This window comes from Notolabrus celidotus, chromosome 17 (assembly GCF_009762535.1).
Source record: "Notolabrus celidotus isolate fNotCel1 chromosome 17, fNotCel1.pri, whole genome shotgun sequence".
In the NCBI taxonomy this organism is placed as follows: domain Eukaryota; kingdom Metazoa; phylum Chordata; class Actinopteri; order Labriformes; family Labridae; genus Notolabrus; species Notolabrus celidotus.
In genome coordinates, this window is record NC_048288.1 from 20,829,469 (window position 1) to 20,853,463 (window position 23,995).

Genomic DNA, 23,995 nt, shown 5'->3' on the forward strand with positions numbered 1-23,995 from the left:
ATCCAAATGCCTGGTGTTAGTTTTACAGGATTTGCTCCAAGAATTTGCGTGGCTTGCAACCAAATGCAGATTTTTTTTTCCACTCAACTGCACTGGGAATGCCTTAAAATTGTCTGGCATTTGAAAACATGAGAGACTCTGTTTAAAAAAAAAAAAAAAAAGGTTTAAAAGGCAACTACAATCAAAACTCTTGAATGACTGATTTGAGGCCTGAAGGAAATCCACCATCCATCACAGCTGGGTGTAAACACTTCAAGTTAATTACAGCGTTTACCAACCTCAGCTGCACATTGAGAGTGCTTCAAAGCATAATTTCAAATCAGGCTGGACTTCTCTCGTCTTACTTTTTCTTGGACATATTTTCTTCCCTTTACCTGTTCAGATCGACCAATCAGAAATGAGTAATAGCTTAATGGTGCACATGGACCAGAACCACTTTGTTTTCATTTAAGTGATTGCATAGATAAAAGCAATTAAACATATAATGACTCATGCTTCAGTACATTTTGTTTGTTGCAACCTTCATTTAAAGCAAATGAGCAAGAGAATTGTGTCTGTTAGGTGACACTACACACACACTAAACACACACACACCCCTGTTTTCTCCATACCTCCCCTCCTACATATGAAATCATTATGACATTGACTGCTCATCCTGCCGGCCGCCTCCTCGTCAACGTTGGCCCAGATTCCAACAGATTATACAAATGACATCATCAAGAGTGTGTGTGTGTGTGTGTGTGTGTGTGTGTGTGTGTGTGTGTGTGTGTGTGTTTTGTGCATGTGCATGCATGGACTTTTTGTCAGTGCAGTATGTATTGCTTTATGTTCCATATCTGCGTTTTTGTGTATTCGCCTGTTTGAAAGCTCTCAAAAGTCCTAATGTTTTAAAGCATCATCATAAAACAAACAAAAAGGCTTTTGAACATGTTCAGCATGATTAAACTGAGAGGGTCCGACTGCATGTCATCACGGCAAACAAATGCAAAGTGGCTTTAGAGACAGGGCTTGCGTGTCTGTCAACACAGGAAGTACATCTGCTGTGTGCGGGCCACTGAACTTCAGCAGCCATATATGCTTCTATGCATCTCCAGTGACAAGAATCTTCTAGAAGAGAGCATCCAGGCATTTTAACATGCAAAGAATAATCCCAGTGTGCAGCAGCAAACAGAGGTAACGTGACTCGCTTTGACTTCAGCCATACTGAGGTACCTCCCCCCTGCTGAGGCTGCTCAAAAACAACTTTCATCAGGATTTATTAATATTTTTTTGAGGTTGCAGCCGTCTCCATGTAGAATACAGATCAGACAACAGTACCTCTTTGGGATTCAGTGCACTCTTTCAAGGACAAGTCTGTTTGGCAGAAGAATTATTTAAAAACAAATGCCAAATGAGGTTAAAGTCTACGCTAAATAACAAATATTTTGCACTCTAATAGCATGCCAGAGTGATTTGACAATGTTTTGTTTATACTGTTGAAATAAAGAAGTAAAACCTTGGAAATAGAGCAGGGCCCTTTGCCTCGGAGCCTTTGAACGGGCTGGCTGGTAATAGTGTTTGATTAAAACTTACAAGGCAAGGACACATTGTTTTGTTAGTGAATGGAGGAAAAGGGTTCCATAATATAATAAATAAAGTATGACTGTTTGTTGGTAAGAATCTGGCATTATTAGATATCCTGATACAAGGGTTAGAATTAAATAGCTCCTGGTAAACTGTGAAACTGTAATGACTTTAATTATTTAACAGTCACAGCAAAAGAGTAAAGAAATGTCTTTGCATGTGAAGTTTCTTTTAGAACTGGATATTGTGTTTTTATAATCATTATAATTAACTTATAACTTATTCATGATTTTTTTTCAGGGTGTAAATAATCCAGTTTATGTTCATGCTCTCTTAAAACTGTTACGTGTGATGCTTCTGTTTTGCCATTTAACTGCCTTGTGTCTACATAACTTAGTTTCCTGTTTAGATAACGCACATGCTTTTATTTCAAAAGGATACAAAAGAGTTAGAGAAACATAAAGTTACAGAGGTAGAATAAATAGTTAAAAGACAGATTCATGGTAAAACATTCTTAATGTATTAGCAACCCCTGAAGAGGTCAAGGCTCCTATGTTGACTGTTACCTGCAGAATAGACGTAGAGACACTAGCGACGGGTAGAGTCAAATACTAGATTTTCACAAGTATACAAACAGCAGCAGACATTGGTTAAATAATGGTTATAAGACACAACAACAGACACCTTGGCATGCTGCCGAAGTAAAGTTTATGAGGGGAAACACTTGCAGTGCCTACTCAACCACAAAACCTTCATCTGTTATAGATATGAAACATGATGACGTCAAAGGCTGAGAGGTCCCTCTGGTGTTTAAAAGGGTATTGATATTCATTTTTCATTTCAATGATTTGGAACCTTCCTCATGTGTATCATCTTTTAAATTTCTTGCAAGATTTAGCATACCCAGTCAGCAGTGTGCTGTAACCATAGACTGTATGAATAATGGACATAGTATCCGTGACATCACCCATCTGTTTCTGAAGCGCTGTTTTGAAGCCAATCGTCGGCGGGAACCATATTGGATATAACTTCTGACCATGTAAAAAAGAAGCAGGCTTTGAGCCTCCTCGCCAACAGCTACAGTGTTCCCGCCTGTCAGTCAAGTCAGCTGTGCCTTTCATAATGGAAAACTTGTAATCTTAAAGGTGAAATATCATGCCAAAAATCGACTTTTTAATGGTTCTCTACCTGAAATATGTTTCCCTGGCATGTCTACAAACCCCCAGAGAATAAAAAAAATCCATTCTGCCCCTGTTCTGATTTCTACACCTTTCTGTAAATGTGTGTGAAACGAGCCGTTTCAGACTTCCGTGTTTTTGTTACATAACAACAATATCCGGTCTGTCACGGAGTCAGAGCTCGGAGCTTGTTCAGCCCATAGACTGTATAAAATAATACTCAACCCCTCCTCTGTTTTTCATTCCCTGCACACACGTGTGCTAACAAGGAGCTTAGGAGGGAGGCATGCTAGTTGTAGGCTGTCTTAATAAACACAAAGGTCGGTTTTACTCCTTACGTCTGCAGATTTGAAGATCTAGTGGATGATTTCTATTTATCATGGATAAGTGCTAGCGCTAGTTAGCATAGCCACATAGCTACATGTTCGTAGCTGTGTACCAAGACACACGTCGACATACTGATAAATAAAACAACAAGAAACACTAAATCTGTGACCAATCCTTCAGAAAGGTCCTGCTGCAGGCGCCTCTCCGTCAGGATCAGATTCTGGATCAGATTCAGAGGGTTGAAGTAACGGGATCTGTGAGCAGCCGTGTATATTCAGCCAACATGTAAACATTAGATCAACGTGCTGGAGAGCCGAGGGCACATCCACTTCCTGAGGGGGCGTGGTCAGAGAGAAAACGGAATGCTCTGAGCAGGGATGAAGAAGAGGGCTTTTCAGGCATGCCAAAATCTGATTTCAAAGTGGTTTTTTTGAGCATAAACTTTAAAGACATGTTTTGGGGACCTCTTAGACCAATATATATTGATGAAAAAAGCGTGATATGTCATCTTTAATATCTTTGAAATTGCTGCGTTATGAAAAAATTCACCCCCGTACAGCGTGTGCCAATCGAGAAATGAGCTATCCAGACTACACTCGTCTTTTGAACCAGGCTGTAAACATGTTTTTTTTTTTCTGCTGCAAAGATCAGCTTCTTTGAATTGGTGTGTATGTGGTTTCCGGTACTTTCGGAGTCAGCCTCAAGCGGATCCTCGATGAACTGCAGTTTTTAGCACTTCCGCACTAGCTTCAAGTCTCACACCTGGAAGTTGCTACTTGGCTGTCACACATGGAAGTTTGTCTAATAGCTTGAAGGAAACACTGACTGGAAAGCTATTATATGTTGCATGTTGTAGACTGTGGTCAGGCTTTCATAGGGGTCAGCATCAACTACAAAAGATGATAGTGCAAACCATTTCAATGTGGATGGACTATCAATAACAATCTCACAAATAAAAAAAATAAAAAATAAAAATCTCCTTTTGAGTTACCAAAAAGTATTCTTCCTTTCAGTTGTACTTCAAACCTCCTGCCTCCTCTGTGGCCCTGAAAGCCTCTCTGTGTATCTTACAAATACTACAATCTGAACCACTCCATAAAATGTATGATAATTGTGGCCGATGAAGACCGTGAGAAAAGCGTTTGTTGGCAACGTGGCTTCTAGAAGATCTTTCTCTCTTAGCTTATTGGAGCCTGAGAAAATGCCCTGGCTTGTCACAGCTATCCAAAGCTATTGGCCAGTGATGACCCTGACTAAGCCATTTTCTGCTGCCTGTGCACTCTCCTCTCTCCCTCTCTCTCTCGCTCTCTCTCTCTCTGCCAGAACCGCCAAGGAGATTTGGGTGTCCTCGCAGATGCCAGTATTTCATGCTTTCGACACGCAGGCTTTCACTGTCTGTCTGCCTGGCAGTGTGGAAAGCAATTTTAAGAGGGTAAAAAAAACCAGCATCCTCAACTTGCTAATTATGCTACAAAGGCTTGCTTGCTGTTCATAAAGAATTAGATACATCTCATTTCAAAAAGGGACAATGCCATTAATTGATTTGCTTTCGATCTCAAATTAGTGAGTAAAATAGCTGCCTGTTTGCATTTTCCACTCAGTCTTCTTTTTGATGTGGCAACCAGGAAAACAAGACAAGAATTTGTGAGAAAGAAAGCAGAACCTTTGGAAGTACAACCAAGCCAGAGACATCTTATCGGCACCACAAAGTTCAATGAAACGCCTGTCTGAGGGGAGACAGGGAAAGGAAGTGAAATGAAAATGAATATTCCTTTACAGTGGGGATGAAACTGCTTGGAATCCCTAGATTCTCAGTGTTAGGTTGGTTTGTTTTGATCATTTACATCATAACTATAAAGACACTGATGGTGAAAATCAAACTCTTCAACTCGGCATCCCTTTGAAGCAAATGTGTTGAACGCAAACACTGCCAGCTAGGAGACAATAAACAATCCTTTGTATCAGGAGTAATGAAAATGTGGTGGCAGAGAAGGCGAGTCTTAAACTGAAAACATTCTTATCATTTAAAAAGACCTACAGTCACTATTGTACAGTTCTGCTCTTGTATGTGAAGAAACAGAGAGAATCAAGCTAAACTTTTACACAGAAGGCTTGAGTCAGTGTTTGCTCCAAAAACCTTTCAGTAAACGCACAAGGTGTCAAAGCCTCTGAGGAAGTAAGAAGTGCTCGAGCTAATTTAAGCTCAGTGTCTTCTGCAGCCTGCAAACTTTTGTGTTTGCTGAGATCATCAAGGAAGCTTGCTCCTTAGATCTTCGCTGCACTGCCACATTCATTAATCTATGTGTTTGCTTTTGAATGAGTGTCTATGTATGTATGTGTGTGTGTGTGTGTGTGTGTGTGTGTGTATGTGTGTGTGTGTGTGTGTGTGTGTGTGTGTGTGTGTGTGTGTGTGTGTGTGTGTGTGTGTGTGTGTGTGTGTGTGTGTATGTGTGTGAGTGAGTGCAAGGTAACAGATGGAGAGTAGCGACACAGATAAAAGAGCATTGTAATTTGCATGGAGCATGAGATGCTGTCCGTGGTGCTGAAGTCATCCTACAAGCTGCACTCACTTGCTCAGAGGGACAATAATTCTTCTTTCTGCTTTTCTCTCTCACTCTCTCACACACTCACATACTAACACATGCAGATGCGCACGCATACACACACACATACACACGCACACCATCACTTAGTATCAGCCAAAATCATATTTTGATCTCTTTGCAAATCTCCTGTCCTGAATTCCTTCCAAAACCACTTAATAATATATATCTGGATTATCTATACTAAAAATGGCACGTCCCTGAAAAGGCTCAGTGAGAATGCAGACGTAAGTGTTGACCTGAAAAAGTGGTGACCAATAAGAGGACGAGAAGCCGGCTAATTCCACAGCATCAACCCATCACTCAGCCCACAGGGCCAGACTGATGCCCGACCTCCAGCTGTCTGTCCAGTTTGTGCTCAATTAGCAAAGAACTCTCTCCATCGCACATGTGCAAAGATCCCAGCGCCTGTGACCTTTTTCTTCACCGCTAATTAAATTACTAATAAATCTAGACAGTGAATTTCTCTGTCACAAAAGAGTGGGTGTGCAGGTTGAGAGAAGAGGAGAGCCAGAAAGAAGGCGACATCATTGCAGGGTCTGCTGATTCATTACCCCCCTGGCCCCTCTGCAGGAGGAAAATTGGGAGAAGGGCAATGTTCAACATCGGTTAGTTGGCAGGATAATTTGAGGTTGTAAAAAGACCAAAGAGGAATATGATCTTAAAAACATCTCTGGCAAAAGTGCAGGTTTTACAATTTAAGTCACTTTGGATGGGAAAAACAACTTTTCAAGGCCAAACACAAAGTGCAACAAACCCTTCTGTTGTGTTTGTTTATTTGATGTCTTCATCTTGTTTTTCTTCTTGAGTAACCCTTGAATTGTTCTTGTCTTTTACTGAATGACAATAAAAGCAAAACATGGATGAGACCAGTTCTGCCTTCTTCCTGTGTCATAAAGATGAAGCACTCTGCATGATGCAAATGCATAGGAAGTACATTACTTACTCCCATTAAGCTCCTTTTATACTGAACAGAAAAATGAAGCAAATGTCTTTTTGCAAAACAAAAAAAATAGAACCTTATACCCATGGGTTTATGGAAAAAAACATTCAATGGAGGGGCAATCTAGATGATTGCATAAGTAGAGCTCTGTCCGTCACTGTCCATCCATGCAGGTTATTAAATTGAGAACCGTTTTCCCTCTCGTCTTCTCTCTCCCTCCCACTTCTTTCCTGCTTGCCACCTTGGCATCAGTCGTGTTCTGGCTTTGTACCACAGTTCCTCTCTTCCTCCTCTCCTCTCCTCTGCCTCCACTCTCCCCCTTTTCATCTCTCTGCAGCCAACATGGTGATTTATGGCTGAACTTAAAAACACACCCCACACAAGGAGCTGCAGTTATTTTACACCACTCCATTGACATGTTTTATGAACTCATGTTCGAGAGTCTCGTGTGAAATCCTGAAAACAATGCTGATAACCGTCAATTTGTTGGCTGGCTCCTGTAATCCGTAGAGATTTAATTTGACAAATGATTGTCTCTTTAAACCACCAGATAATCCCAGGAATTAATGCAAATGAAAAATGATGATTGGTTTAGTTCCATTTGAGTTATAGTTCAGATGAATTATTACACTGTCTGACAGGAAGCTTTGCGTGTGGTTTAATTGAATAAAAGGTAGATGATACAAAAGATTGCAAATTGTGGAAAGTAATAAAAAAAAGTGAAACTACCTAACAAGTGTGACACTCATTATTTTTGTGTTACAAAAACAGACTCTTTTGCTCCAAGATGGTAAATTAATTACAAATGAATTACTCTCTAAACCTTCTCAAGTATCAAACTAGAGAGATACGATACTCTGCTAGAAATGTCACGTCCCTGCAGCCATCAACATAACAAGTTCTGCAGAATGTTTGTTTTTTTCACATGTTTCTTCACAAAAACAACCCTGAGCACCAGCACCTAGCATTCACTCATTCACACACTGACACACACATACAGTCGCCATCTGTCACGCTGTAACCTCCCCGAGCTTGCTTTCCCTTGCCGTCCTGCCGGGACACATGCTCGCTAATGATTCCATAACTTTGTTACCACCTCATTACGGCGGTTAGTAAGCACAGTGGCTAGATTTACCACTTTATAATGGACTAGCAGTGCAGACTCATCTGCCTGACAGCCTTATTGATTCACCGCACTGTGACGAACAGACCAGTTGAGACTGCGTGGTAGCACTGCTGACCTCAACCTGCTCTCAAGCTACTGCCATCACAGTGTCCATCTGCCTCTCCGCCTCCTACATGTGATTGTGCTGCAGTCACAGTCACGGCTCAACGTTGCACTGAAATATGCTGTAACCTAAATAAAACAGTTCTGCTGACAATGAGAGTGCTGTCACATACAGCTCCACGGCTCTCTGTGTTGATCTGGCTCGAGACTCCCAGTACACGCTGACTGATGTGTTTACACACACACACACACACACACACACACACTGCTCTACAGTTTCACACCACCTGGGAAAAAGTACCATAGCAAAGTGACTTGCCAGGGAACAGAAAACAAAGCAAAGCCAGGATTTGAAGGCTGAACCCAAGCAGGGAATACACGCCAAACTGGCTCTGTAGCAGAACAGTCTCAGATGTTACTGCATGAGGGGATGATGCCAAAGTTGCCCTGTGCAAGTTCTTCTATAGGGTAAATGCGCAGTGTCTTTATACACTTCCGAAAGCTCATTGGAAAACCTGTGAGAGCAGGGTTTCAGAGGAAGAAACATTCTCCTATTGCCAAAGGGTTTCCTTTTAATGCAGCCAGAAACAGTTCAGCACATGCAGCTGCTCTGTGTGTTTATTTCAACCTACTGGGAAACCTCTGAAGAGGGGAGTGCCATCATCAAGAAAAGAGGCAATATGGAGCGCAGAAAGGACTGAACTGCTCATGCTGACAGGGGTGAGACAGTAAGCTACTACTACAGAGGTGGAGGCATGATCAGATTAGAGAGGGATAGAGCGAGTGTGTTAAAGTCGTGAGGGGTTAACTAGCATTCATACTGACCTTTTGGTTTGGAGATGACCGAGCAGATAATCCATAGGAAAGCTGGTCCTATACTGGCTGAGCAACATTCCCCTCCCCCACAAATGAAACATCAATAATACTGCTTCACTTACAGTTGTTTGTATAATGGGTTTTGCCTAAACGAGCTGTTTTTGTGGGAGTCAAAGGTCTGGGTATACGAGCATTACAAGGCACAGACATTTACGAAGGTCAGTAGAAAATTGCATAAGTCTACAGAATCTGAAGTTTAGAAGCATGATGTTTGTCTTCAGAAAAGTTTTAATTCCATTTCTGGAACTTAACAGTTAGTACTAACAACATTTATGAACGTATTAATCAGGTGAGTATCTGATTGTAGGCCATATCTCCCTATTCCAAAATATTTCTCACCTCTCAGGTTACTGGTTGGACTGTAAACAATGTCCACGGTTACATGATGTTCTTTAATTCTGAATTAATTATTCAGAATTAAATAATTCGGAATTAAAGTATTCTCCTTCGCATTTACATGGAAATAGTAATTCCGAATTGAGGTTTACATGGAAAACACATTGAATCGTCTTTATTAAATTCCACTTAGGGTCTGGGGGTTGGGAAGGGTTCTGATTGGACAGGGGCGTGCGTGACGTATTTACGTTTACCGGAAGAAAACAGACTTCAGTTCCTGCTTCTTTTATTTCGGTTACAGCATGGAAGACCACACAATAAGTACAATTTGCACTTTGATTTTGATTATAGTTTTGAATAAGCAGCTCGACACAAACGTACTGCTTCACTTTCGTCAGCTGAGGAGGAGAAGAGAGATAGACAACAGGAGAAGGGAGTGATCTCAGCTCGAGTCCAATGCATGCTTCGGGCGGCCATCCTGGAATATGTGCCCGCCAGCGCGGAATATATGCGTCATCGCGACAGGACAAGGGAACGAGCATGCGCAGAACGACCGGAATTAATTTAAAATGGAATGAACGTATACATGATCGAGGAATTATTCAATTCGGATTTAAAATCAGAATAAACCAACCACTTACTTCAGATTTAAGTTTAATTCGGAATGGTCATTTTGATTCGGAATTAGGTGTTTACTATGTTATTTTTCATTATCTTAAAGAGGATTTAATTTTTATTCTGAATCAAAGAGGAATTAAAAGTCTCATGTAAACGTAGCCATGATCCCATAAAGAGGAAGTCCTGGCCATGAAAAATCTTAATTGCTTATCTGAATAACTGGGAGTCCCAAAAACTTGGCTGTCACTACAATCATCTGTTGTTGTTTGAGACTAGTGATGAATCATCCTGGCACTGATATAGACAAAAAGATGATTCATATATTTTCCATAACGCATGTTCCTACAAGAGCTGTATTTATACTAAAAATGACCGTTAAATGATACATGACTCTGAACATAAGCCTGTGTACTCGGTGTTCTCCTTCTGCATAGCACATTAGCCCTCTCCTCCTTGTTCTACCGCTCCCGTTGCCTCCTCGTCCACTGGCCCTTGTGCCTGATTTAGCCAGCGCCTTGGGCCTGCAGCAACTGGCGGTGGTATAGAGGGCCATGTAAATGTCACCGTCTCAGAGGCTGTGCTCTGCAGAGCGTGAAATGAAATCTGGCAGAGTTTTAGGGCCATGCCTTTCCTCACATGGACATTCCTCTGTTTGCGGCCTGTACATAAGATTCTGGTGCACGTTCTGATTACATCTGGAAACCCCCGTCTCTTTCTCTTTTTTAAATCAATGATTGAAGCGTCAGGTCAAAAAGGTTGCAGTTTCTCCATGTCAGGATAAATATTTTCTCAACAGGACCATTAGTTCTAAAACAGATTAATATTGCTGTCATGTGAAATTGGACAGCATCACTAATCCAAACTAATCCTATGGATCATGCAGCTGTATCAACATTACTGCATGTTATACTCGTGTTTACAAGTATACTTCATATCTAATCAGCCTGTCAACATGTCTATGATACATATCTCACCGCTCATTTATCAACCACACCATCTATGTTTAATAAAGAAAAAAGGCTTAAACCCCGGCCACAACAGGAGGAGACAGAGGAGCTGTGAGCGCTGTACACTGGCACAGAAGGACGATGAGTAGTTCAACATTTCACTGCAGGACAAGTTCCTTGTAGGGTTTCCTCTACTGGGAGGATTGGCAGTGTGTGCTTGAGGGGCTCTCTCTCAATTAAAATCAAGAACAGGAAGGGGCTTACGGTCTGTTCTGACGCCATTTCAGATCCAAAGCAACTGCAGTCTCAGTCAGTCCTGCCTCAGACCATCTCTTGTGGGCTCTTGTTGTCAGAGATAGGATCAAAGTAAGCTCATGTAGAGCCTGTAAGGCTTGAGGAGGGGGAATATCCAGCCATAGATTCATCAGAATTCCTGCTCTGACATTCAGTCGACTAAGGCCATCCCTCTAACTAATGCTCTCTGTGGACTGACAGAGGACTGTCAGCGTTTAGATGAGTTCAATAAAAAACCTCATATTACAGTCTATTCGAAAGCGATTACATCAATTAAAGGCTGTCATCACAAAATATCTACTCTTTCAAATACCCATTGTTGAAATTGCCCCTTGTGCTCCTCGCCTCTATTCATCTCTCAGCCTGACACTTAAAGTCAGGCACTTCCGGACATTTACAAATAGGCCTCTCTACTCAATTTAGAGCTGTACCTTTTACAGCTTATCTTGTGTAACAAGCTCTTAAATAAATCTCCCTGCTTTAAATAAACACAAGCTGAGCTCTCTCAAAAGGCTTCCCTTGATGTTGGGTCACATGACAGTCTGGACCTCCTGCAGAGATCCTGAAGGCTTCTTTGAAATATTTAATGAATTTAATTTATTTTATTTAATGAGTGTCTGTGAAAAATTGCATTTTAAGAAGCTTGTAAATTCTGTACTTTACATTGAAACCTTGTAAAAGACAGTCTTGAGTATCAGTAATGTGCCTAGCTTTGCGGAACCCCACTTGCCTATGAGCTCTAAAATGGCTGAATGTAACTGTGAACACATACTCTCTTGCTGCGTGACAGTGCCCGTCCACTCAGAGCAGAGTCAGTGCAGGGGAAGATCTTTGTCATGCCCCCTGATTCATCGTCTTCCTCCATCTCCTGCCACGGCCACTGAGAGGCAGCCGGGCCAGCTGCTGCGGGGCACTGCAGAGAGCTGTGGTGTGGAGCGATGCCGGCAGGTCAAGAGGAGCCCTCTCGCTCACAGACTAAGCCAATCCTCTGCAAACTGACACTGCAAGCAACAAGCTGCTTCACAAGCCAGTGGAAAATATATGAAATTGAAGCAAAAACAATCTCTGTGCTTTTTGTGGTCAAGGTTTTTTCTACAATGGGCATTTAATATACTACATTATATCTCCTTATAGATTGTTTTTCATGGTTAGTGATGAATCTGTAATTCCCATGAGGGATTAAAATGCAGTGTGTAATCCAGCATTGCTTTCTGTAATTTTATCTGGTTGAAATCAGGCTGGTTGACCACTGCTCACTTTTCTGAATACCAAATATGAGGTGTGTTCGGTTATTGTGAATGCAAAACCAATGTTCTGTCTAGCTGCTGCTTCACATTAAAAGTATCCCCACTCATGAGACACAGGGAATCTATTACTGTGAACCACTCTAATCAAATTTAATGTGTTTGACACAGAGGTCAACACTGCAGTTTTAAATAATGCAGGAAGAAGTGGAACAAGACAAACCGGGGACAAATTCTGGAAGTGAATAAAACAAATGGAGAGGTTTTATTCTCTATAAGACTTCCAGAAAAGGAGTATAAAGTCTACCTTGTAGGATTAAGCTAGTTTCCTCGTAAGGTAGGTGAGATTAATTGGTGTCAGAACCCCAGGGACCTAAAGAGAACTTTAATAAAGTTTGGGGAGTTGAAGATAGACGCCTCAAAAAGAGGCGTTGAATCATAGGCTGTATAAAATATGGACGTAGGATCCGTAGCATCACCCATCTGTTTCTGCAGCGCTGTTTTGAGGCCAATCGTCTGCAGCAGCCATATTGCTGCTATCGAGCCAGCGTGACGTAAAGAGGCGGACTTTGAGCCTCCTAGCCAACAGCTACAGTGTTCCCGCCTGTCAGTCAAGTCAGCTGTGCCTCTCATTGGAAGACTCCGAATCTCAATATCTTTGAAATTGCCGCGTTAGAAAAAAATTCACCCCCCTCACAGTGTGTGCCCATCGAGAAATGAGCTATCAAGACTACACTCGTCTTTTGTACCAGATTGTAAACATGTTTATTTCTGCTGTAAAGATCGGCTTTTTCCCATTCATGTGTATGTGACTTCCATTTCTTCCGGAGCCAGCCTCAAACGGATCCTTGATGAACTGCAGTTTTTAACACTTCCGCATTGGACTCATATTTTTAGACCGGAGGTTACTCCTTGGGTTGAATTTAATGATCGCAGAGTAAAATAATATCTCTTGTTTTGTTTCTTGCTTAAATAGAACTCCAAAAACACAGGATCCTACATCTACCATGATGCATCTTTCCAAATTAAATTTAGGAATTCAAAACAATTGCTAGTGACAAAACCCTGCTTCATGGCTTCAGATGTTTCCTCTGTTTATCAGAATCATTATTCTGTCTGATAAATGTCTATTTTTCTTGAATTTAATTGCGATAAATGAATCTGCTTTGCATTTGCATTTGAGAATCCCTCATTAGTTTCAGGGAATTGGTGGAAATGTCAGAGTAATTTGTTTTAACAGGATGTGACACCTGTGCTGCTGTGTGGAGGTTAAATAAGTACACATGACACTGATTGCGGCCTATTCCTCATCCAGTCATCATCTCAGACAGGGAAGGTTAGATGATTGCCCATAATATAACAACTCTGATCAAATGATTTATCTGGGTGTCAGAGGAGGAGGAAACCTTTATAAAATGTGAAGATGACAACAGAAGCGTTTAACTGTCCAGATAATTGTCCCAGTATAAAAGTCCCGAGTGTCAGTCCAATAAATAAAGAGCAATTTTAAAATACATTCCCCTGGCTGATTGTATCAGTTGTTCACAGAACTTACATAAGCAAAACAAATCTAAGGTTATACGGCTCACTTTGGTAAAGAGCATATAGATGTGGATGAGCTAACACGGCTCCATGGATGCTATAATCTTTAGTCCCTCCTGACAAACCAGTAATATCTTGTCAAATTCTCCTCAAAAGAGGCATCAGCCCTCTTCCTCATCACTGTCTGTCGAGTCTAGACAAGCCATCCAGACTTTCCTAAAGCCTCAGTCTGCATGCAAATGAGAGTCTCCGGCTTCACTGTGTACACAGGCTAACAGACTGTCATATAAAAAACATCACTTTCTTCTTCTCCACTGACTCTCTGGATCTTAGGCAAACATGATGTTTGGGATTAGTAGGGGGAAGTTTTTTTTTTTCCATTATGAGCCTTTTTGTATTTCTGATGCCTGATTGCTATGAAAGAGATGAACGTCGTCCATAATATGTTGTTCCATTAAAGATATATTTGAAAGAGTGCAGCCCCTCATTGCCTGATACTTGAGGAAATGAGGGGCTTCACTTGGCGGTGAGGAGCTGTTCACACACAAAGGAAGAAATTATGATAATATGAACTGTGAAATTCTGAGTGAGTAAATTGAACAAGTGAACCTTTCATGGAAAATTATTTTAACAGCATGACTACTGTTTGACTTCTGATGATATCTGATGATTGTGATTGAGTTAGAATGGAGGGAGAGGAATTTCAATACATATTCTAAGGAGAGAAATCAATTTCAGGTCATTCTAGGTGAAATTTTGCTCATCTTGTCTGGCTAGTTGAGCTCAGCCATTGCTTTGAATCCTGTTCTCCAATATACTTCATAGACTATTGTGTAGTTGATAAAAACCTTTAAAGTAGAGACATTAAGGCTCCACATCCAAAGTAATGCATGCAAATTTATGGTTAAATTGACTTTTTATTAAGCACAATCCTATTCATTGTTAGTTTGAAAAATGGAAATCTTTCACAGATTTTTGAACTTTTATTCCTGAAAATACCACCCATGGTTGACAAATCTCGTGAGTCTGGAACATAGACTGTATAAATAATGGACGTAGTATCTGTGGTGTCACCCATCTGTTTCTGAGGCACTGGTTTGAGGCCAATCGTCGGCGAGAGCCGTATTGTAAAATGCTGAACTTAACCTAACTTCTGGCGAGCTAGTGTGAGGTAAAGAGGTGGGCTTTGAGCCTCCTTGCCAACAGCTACAGTGTTCCCGTCTGTCAGTCAAGTCAGTCATGTCCTTAAATGGGCAAATCTCGTAATCTTAATATCTTCTGAACTGTCCCGTTAGAAAAGAATTCACCCCCGTACAGTGTGACGATAGAGAAATTAGCTCTTCAGACAGAAGACGTGTTTTTTTTGTACCAGGCTGTAAACATGTTTATTAATGCTGTAAAGATGTTTTTTTTTGAATGGGTGTCTATGTGATTTCGGTGTTTCTGCAGCCAGCCTCAAGCAGATGCTCGATGAACTAAAGTTTTTAACACTTCCACATGGGCTTCAAATTTTGAGACTGGAGGTTGCCGCTTGGTTTTAAGGAAGGTTTGATAAAAACTTTGAAAGTAGAGACACTAGGGCTCCACATTCAAAGTAATGTTTGTAAATTTATGGGTGAATTGACATTTTATTTAGTCCAATTTTATTTAAAGTTAGCTTGAAAAATGGAAATCTGTCACAGATTTTATGACTTTTATTCCTGAAAATACCACCCATGCTTTACAAATCCCCCGAGTCTGGAACCGGTTCATTTTTTCATCAATTTACTTGATTTATTTTCAACACAATGTCCTAAAGTACTGCCAGCTTTGTGATCCTGAAATCATGTATAATCCACTTGCAGGCAGGTACAAAGCTATTTCAAATCCATTTGACCTTCAACATTACTCTTGAGTTTGATAAACAACAAATAGAAGTAGAGCTGACTGCAGATTGGAGCCACTTGTTTGCACACATAGTTATTGCATTACATACAATTACACTGCATACACTTTTGAGCTGCACATAATGGCTTGTTAATCTCTGAGTGAATTGGGTTTGGCAGTGAATAAACACAGAATAAGAGTCTCTCACCATCACAGGTAATCTTCTTGTTGTGTATATAAATAAATGTTTGGCCGATAAACTTGATTCTGAACTCTGAAACTTAGCCAAAATGGGATGAAACAACACTTTTAAACACTCTTGAGTGAATGTATACATAGCCTACTTTAACATTGCAGTCTCTCTGTATGATAATTAATGCTGTCTATATTAGGCATTAGATTAGATTGCAAGCACTCGGATACTGAAGCATCAGTGCGTGCATAATCCATTGTGAGCCACTGATTCCACTATTATACCACAAATCTGCTGCTCACAGACTCAATATTGTGGGTATCAGTTGTGCAGGTGACCATACACACCACAGGGCTTTATTTAAACCAGGCATAGAGACAGTTATCTCTGGGATGAGGATCCCCAGAGGAATTATGTCTCCATTCAGCCCATCACCATCAGCTGAGAATATCTGAATAAACTACTATCAATAAGAGTGTTTAAAGCAGGCAGTCAGCAAGCAGAGAGCGTGGAAACAATAATGCGATGTATGCATTATCACTATGCATAGAAGTACAGTAACACTTGAAAACTACTTAGTATTCAGCAGCTGATTCAAGCACAGAGAGGGATATGCATCTGTACTGAGGGAGAGGAAGTGTGTGCATAGGCAGTCCTCCCCAGCGTCTGGCCGAAAGTCTCCCTGGTGGATTATGTTACCCAACAATGGCTGTGGCCTTTCACAGTCAGAGCATGCTCCAAAAGCTGGAAGGCATACAAACATGCCTCTCTTCCCCTTTTTCCCCTCACTCTCCCACCAGAATTGACATTGTCCCCTGGCAAACACAGGTCTACAGTACGTCTTTATATCTACAAATGGGTGCCCTAGTTCTGGTGAAAGGCAAAATAAAGCGGAAGCCATATCGCACCAAAGTGTTTCAACAGATCATGCCGTGGCACGAAAGGCATCACACACTGACAGGACTAAGAGTCACTGCGTGTTTGTGAGGACAGAAAAGATGGCTGTTAGCGTCTCCTTGCTAATAAAAGATGGACAAGACAGAAGGTTTGGCGGAGCTGTGGAATTCTAATGATATGATGGGACATACTGCAAACCTCAGAGTGTTTATGATGTGCGTAGAAACACAAGCACCATCAACACAAAGAGGAAGCCCGAGGCACAGACTCTTGTACGTCCTGCAGGCATGAGGAGGCATGAAGCGATGCTTTAATGGTAAACAACACTCTTTATCAGGCTTTCAAAAGCTGTGACCTACAAGCTGCTGCACACACAGAAACCCCCTCAGAGGATACTGTATGTACAGCAAAGTGACATCATCAGTGTGTGTAACATACTCTCTAATGCTTCAGTTGCAGCAATATCAGTGTAAAGGGTATGATCTCAAATGAATTATATTTCCCAATTAAGTAAGTGGGATGGGGCCATTTTTATGTAAAGAAAACAGACAAGCTATTAGGGATAAATCCTAGAGAGGAGCAGAAAGTGATTTTTTTTTTCTCAGCTTAAAACTCCTAAAAAGGGCAGATAATCTCAGAGGATCGGGATTAGCAAATTCAGTCAAGCATGGGGTTTATCCATTCAGTGTGCGTTACAATCACACAGGGCACAGTGAGGAAGTGTCACACACACCCTTCATGTAATTGTGGTTGACTACAGGCTTCACATCAAAAGTTCAGCTCTCTATAATCTCACAGTTCGGGGCACAAAAACAGAACTTTCTCCTCTTCCTTCCCTGAGGTGGCACACAGCTTGTTCTCCTTCCTTTACAAGAAAAAAAAAAAAAACACAGTGGGGAAGCTGAAGAAATTAAATTGGCCCACTGTCAGCTTCTATACAACCAATCTCAGCGACAATGAAAGTGCACAAGCTACGATTAGAGGAGTGCTTGAAGAGTCCCCTCAAGTCAAACTACCATGTGTTATCGGTGAGAGAGAGACGCCTCGGAAACAGAAGGTGTCCTGTTCTTGTAAGTGAAGCGCTGAAAAGCACACAAGACGTAGTGGGACCGGACAGGGCTCTGCCCGGTGAAACAGTGCAGTGTAATTAAAATTCAACAAAGCAAAGAACACTGCCTGGAGCTACGGCACATCTGAGAATATACTGCTACAGCTGACTCATCATTGCTGTCATCCACAAGCATCATTACGACATCATAACTCCTGGCCTTTCCTAATAAAACCTGAGGGGGACAAGCTATGAGTAACAGCTATGTCATCACCGTGCATAGCAAAATCTTCTCTGCCGTCATCATCCCTTATTTTCATTGTAAACCCTTGGGGGGAGTTAGAAAGCAATATTTGTGCCACAGCTTGTCTTTACCTCCTTCATCTGCCCCTCAGGCTGCTCAGATCTGATGGTCCTTTCATAATTTCATTTTAATTTCAGGCTTCCATGACTTCAAAGACAGAACACACAAACAAATCCATTTGGAGTGTCTATGGTTGACAACACATTTAAATCCAGAAAGTATTATCTGAATAATTACATGGCAAAGCGAGGCTTGCTGGGTATGGAAGAAGTGTGAAAAATACACAGAGATTTTAAAATATTCAACAGCCCTTATCTTGCCTTGAAAGCATTCTTAATATTCCACAGGCAGCCTGTGGAGAGCCAGCAGCTGAGGCGGTGCTTAAAGGTATTTTGTGCCACAGCAGATCTCACTGTATCTTTAACTAAACTTGTGCTCAACACAGACAGGATTAGCTCTCTGCTAATGACATAAAAAGGAGATTTGTATATTGTGATATCTGTGAGGTGGCTGAGATATATGAAATTGATAGGGGAGGAAACTACCACAAGGATAACAGAAAATGTATCTAATGAAACTGAGCACAGGGTGAGAGTTCAGCACAGAGTCCATCATTATCCGACAGGCAAAGAGGAAAAGGCAGCTAATGATTATTCCAACTCACATATGAAGCCACTGCAGTCAGTCATACCAGCAAGATGCAGAGGGTCTCTAAAGGGGGGATGGGAAGGGAAGAAGGAGATATGGTTGGGGCCTTGTCTTCAACGAGAAAATAATGAACGAGTAATGTTTTAGGGAAGTAACACAGCAAGGGAAGGATGATCAACAGATTACAGGACTGGTAGCTGCTTCTTTGAGATAAGACGATGCAAAAATGTCTGCCTTGCAATGCTGTTCACTTGGAGCAGGCGAGAAAAAAAGATCAAGAGCCAGTCATTAAACATGCCTCTTATCATGTAGCACTCTACCTCAAATCTGGAGGATCTGTGTGCCCTGCAGCTTTCAGTCAATAATCCCATTCCTCTATCATTTAAGTGCTTAATTCATTTTGTTAGGTTGTCTTCTTCACACTTGCTTGACCTCTCAGCTGTAATCCTTTCCCATCTTCCTTGCATGTACCTCAACTGGAGTCAGAATAACAATTGCATTATGTTCCCAACTGGCTCAGTGCCCTTTGGAACACACACAACAATAATTACAGAGGCCATTATAATAGCACATCATTTCCATCTACACCAGGAGCCATTAATGCTGTGTTGTTCTAGCAGACCAACTAGTTGTGCATCGACATTAGACAAGTGATCCGTTCATAACCCAGCTGGAGTTAGTCTAGAGGGTCGTTTACAGATGTAATGCTGTTCATTTATGGCGACCATACTACTTGTGACTGTGTTTTAATGACCTGAATCACACACTGCTGTCTGCCTGTGCAGACCACATGCAACACCAGGCACATTTCCAAGGGTGAACCAAAGAGCCTGAAGAACAGACACATACTGTTGGGCAGATTGGCATATAGAGGAACATATAGAGGAGTATTGTGTACCAGTATACTCATCAGTGCAGTGTCCACAGCCTGCCAGGCTTCAGAAGGCAGATGTGGTCAGATTAACACCTCAAAAAACCTTGGACATGGAGAGTGATACCGTGGCACATGCTCTGCTGCCGGCTGTAACTGCGTCCTGGCCCCACAAGTGGCAGCAGGCTGTTCAGAATTTTCTGTGCTATCAGTGTTACAAAACAAGCTTTTATATGGAAGCAAAATTGAGCATCTGATCCTCTGAATGAAATGCCAAACACGCAATGCAAACCCGGTTGTTCTGTCAAAGCGCACATACAGGGTGACTGGATCATTTACTCAATGCAAGTAGCAGGTACAGCTGTCAACGTGCCACGGAGGAAAATGCAATCAGAAAACTTAACAGAAACGATTAGGCAAATTTCTTTAAGCGTACTGGTTTAAAAGAAAGTTAGGGACATGTGCACAATGAATGCCATTTTGCACAACCAAGCTATGTGCCGTTCAGGGCTGCACATGTAAGAGAAAAGTGTCTCACCAAACATGTTTTGATCATAAAGATGCATCTGTTTTAATGCATGACAAGTACAATAAAATTCTCACAGCAGAATGAATGAAACGGGACAACAATTTGCGCATTTTGCACACTTACCTTGTCAACACAGTAAACTGTCAGTCCGAGAATCGCCTCCAAAGTAATCCTCTGATTTGAGTTGAAATTGCCTCTTTGCCTGGTGAATAAAACAAATCGAGGTGATCATACAGGACGTCACTTGGATGGTAGGGTCCCACACACTGTAGTATCTTCCTGTATCGCTCCGTCTGAGGGCTGCAGAGGCATCACTGAACGTATGAAACAGCGCTTCACATGGATGGAGGGAGGGAAACACCGACATGGAGTCTGCTGTCTGGATTCTCCAAACGGTCCTGTCACCAGAGTTAGAGATTTCACACATTTATGACAAATATTTCAACAATTCCAACTAAATTTACCATGAGTTATAGTCCTAATAATTTAAAGCAGGCGGTTATTGTTGTTGACTCGCTTTTGGGAATACATTTTCACAAAAAAAGGACCAATATTGGACCGGTTATTCAGACCCCAGGTGTAGCCAATCAATAATTAACTGGTGTAGCTAGAGGTTGAGGATAATGCCTAGGGGCTATTCTATTTTGCCATGGGACATACACTGTAAAAATTTTGCCTATGTTTGGTATTTATGCAAAGTGGCAACCTCCAGTCTAAAAATGAGTCCAATGCAGAAGTACTAAAAACTGCAGTTCATCGAGGATCCGCTTGAGGCTGGCTCCGGAAGTACTGGAAACCACATACACACCAATTCAAAAAAGCCAATATTTACAGCAGAAATAAACATGTTTACAGCCTGGTACAAAAGACGAGTGCAGTCTAGATCAGGGGTTCCCAAAGTGTTGGTAGGGACCCCCTTAGGGGTCACGAGACACCAATGGAGGGTGGTGAGATGTCTTCCAGATTTTCCTATTTTTTTTAAGTAATCTAAATTAGCTTATTTTACCCATTATTGTAAAAATATAGACAAAAACTGTAGTTAAATTTTAAATAAAACCCTGCAAATAAGTGCATTTCATTTGTTTTCTGCCTTTCTTTGTTGCCAGATGACTCCTAAAGTTAGGGTTAGGGTCAGCTAACAGTTAATTATGTAGGTAAACTAATTTTGAAGTTGAAGTAAATGAAGTATGAAGCAACATTTAACCACTTTTAGGGATATTAGGGGTCACAAGTCTTTGGCACCTACGTTTTGGGGAACCCCTGGTCTAGATAGCTCATTTCTCGATTGGTACACACTGTATGGGGGTGATTTTTTTTCTAACACGGCAGTTTAAAATTTAGATCACGAGTCTTCTAATGAGAGGCACAGCTGACTTGATTGACTGTAGCTGTTGGCTAGGAGGCTCAAAGCCCACCTCTTTACGTCACAATTGCTCGACAGCAGCAATATGGCTGCCGCAGTTGACTGGCCTCAAAACAGCGTTTAGAAACAGGTGGGTGGCGTCAAGGATACTACGTCCATATTTTATACAGTCTATGATTTATACCCATGCCAGTAACACAAAAATATTTAAAAAATGTATAGGTACAACTTTATTTCACATTGTATACTCACCCAATTAGGCTAGCCTTTAGTGGCATATTTCTGATTTTGACTGGGCCTCATCTCAATGGTAACTGAGCAAAATCCAAAGGGTTGCCCTGGAAAAAGCCTTTTTACTAACTTAACCTCATTTATTCTCAACTATTTTTTACCTCATGCTTTCTTTTCACAGGCCAAAAATATTCTGAGTTTTTGTATTAGAGTGGAAAGAAGAGCTTAATGAGCTAATTTCCATTCAGTGTTCCTTTAATTTGCATGCCAGTTTTAGGAACTATAATTCCAAAGCATAGGTCTAGAAGGATAAAATACTAAATTATCTACATATAATTATCAGAATTATAATTAGAATGTCATGACTTTTTTTAATTTCCAGTTGCCTTTATGTAGGGGCAATTTTTGGTTACGTAGAATGAGCTCATTTTTTGGTACTCAGTCAGACACTCACCCCACAAAAAGACATTTGTACATCGCAGTGCGCACAGTTTTATCACACAGACTTCTAACGTCACTCTGTCTCTCCCATGCAGTGATGCTGATGAAAGACTGGAGGCATCTCTGCTGGGGGAAAAGCAAGAACCAGCAAACCAGCCCAGCCTCTGCTCTGTGCCTGCCTGCCAACCACCCCAGATCTCATAACATTGCTTTGCATACTTCAATGGCATAATCCTTGCAGCACTGGCAGCAGCTGCTACTGGAGTGTGTTGGCCTTTGGATGATCATGTTTTTAAAATAATCTTGCAAGTCTCAATGATAGTACATGGTTCTGATTCGGATGTAACAGTAGAAATGTCTTCATTGAGACACCATTAAGGGATTTACTATTGCCTGAAGCGCTTTTATCTGCCAGCAATCAACAATTTATTGGTGGCGGTCAGTCAATAAAAGGATTGCTTGAAAGTGTTGGTGAAATCAATATTCCCCTGTGGCACAACACAGAACCCAGGGAGAAAAGGAGAGGAGAGAAAAAATAACCAGGGCTGTAGTGAGTAGCCACAGTTGCATTGTTTGCAAATACAATTGATTGTTGCCAATGGGGCATTATGAATGAAGTGGGGCAGAAATAGATTTGTACAATTCATGTCACAAAGCAAACAACCAATTTTGACTACATTAAAAATAACAATGTTCTTGCTCCCCTTTGACTCCCATTCATCGATATAATGGTTTAATCCTGACTGATCCCAGCATGATGACTGAACTGTCTATGGGGAGCACTGAAAATGTCACCCAAGTCTTTGAGGTATATCCTCACAGAAAAAAAAAATGCACATCCCTCCTCATAGGGATAAACAAGTAGGCACGTTCAGTGTCTTTAAGCTTCATATACAAGATGGTTTTCGGTGTGTGGTGTCTTTAAGGGAACCTGTGCTGCTGCTGCAGCGAGTCCCTCAGGAAGAATGTGTGATCTCATTTGCGTCACAGCATCTTGCAAGTACAGTACGCCCATGATGCAAGTCAACACATCAAAGTGTGTAGCAAAGATTGGCTCTCACAAAAATGTATCTTGAGGGGAGAGAGAAAAATAAACAGAAAACAAATCAAATCCTATGATCCTTGGCATCTTGACAACACAATTCAGAATGACGGAAATGTAACACATATTCAGTTTAGATTTCTGGAGGGGAAAATCTCAATGTTTTAAAATCAGTGTTTAAACAATTTTCTTTTTTAGAATAAATCTGTCACTGTTACTAATACTCAGTACATTTTAGACAAATCCTTTCTGTGTCTGGATCCAGTCCATGTTTGACCTCTCTCCTTGGCTGAACATGCAACAGCCAGCTATCTTCAATAATTCATAGTAAAGGAGGTAGTTGCAAATGCATGAAAGATGACACAGAAAGTGCAAAGTAACTGTGGGGTTACTTTGTTGTCATAATGACTATTAAATCACTCTTTGACAACTTTGTCAGAGCTTACAGCTGTTCATATTTTTTCTCAGAGTAGTCCAAAAAGCAGCCTTCATGCTGAAATTCTTGCATGCTATTTCTGATTTGTTCAAGTCAATGCCAGCGCTAACATTTGTAATGTGTTTACATATATCGACTCTCCCAACAGAGTTATTTTGTGGTTTTTAATTACACTGAAAATGTATTTTAATTAATCACATTTATGATGTTGGTAGATGAAGCACAAGCCCTAGTAATGTAAATTATTAATCATTCCTCATCATTAAAAATTCTGCTGGAGCTGCCATGGCAATGACAACCTTTCTATATTGCAAAGCTTAATGAGAATGCAAAAAAAATTAGACCACACATCAAAAAACTCTAGAATTACATGTCCACATGTTGAGATGAATAATGCATGTTTGGCTTTATGTGACCTTAATGGACC

General features: G+C 41.0%; 1 protein-coding gene across 4 annotated transcripts in view; it reads right to left on the minus strand.

Moving 5' to 3' along the window:
- dlgap1b (discs, large (Drosophila) homolog-associated protein 1b) overlaps positions 1 to 20,572 on the minus strand; it is a 118,722-nt gene extending 98,150 nt beyond the window's left edge. For 3 of the 4 annotated variants that reach the window (XM_034707054.1, XM_034707056.1, XM_034707057.1), the window contains exon 1: positions 20,179 to 20,572. The gene's annotated coding sequence lies outside the window, so the exon portion shown is untranslated. Of the gene's footprint in view, positions 1 to 18,671; positions 18,719 to 20,178 lie in introns of all 4 variants that reach the window. The other variant, XM_034707055.1, reaches the window with a different exon arrangement.
- Positions 20,573 to 23,995: the final 3,423 nt, after the last annotated feature.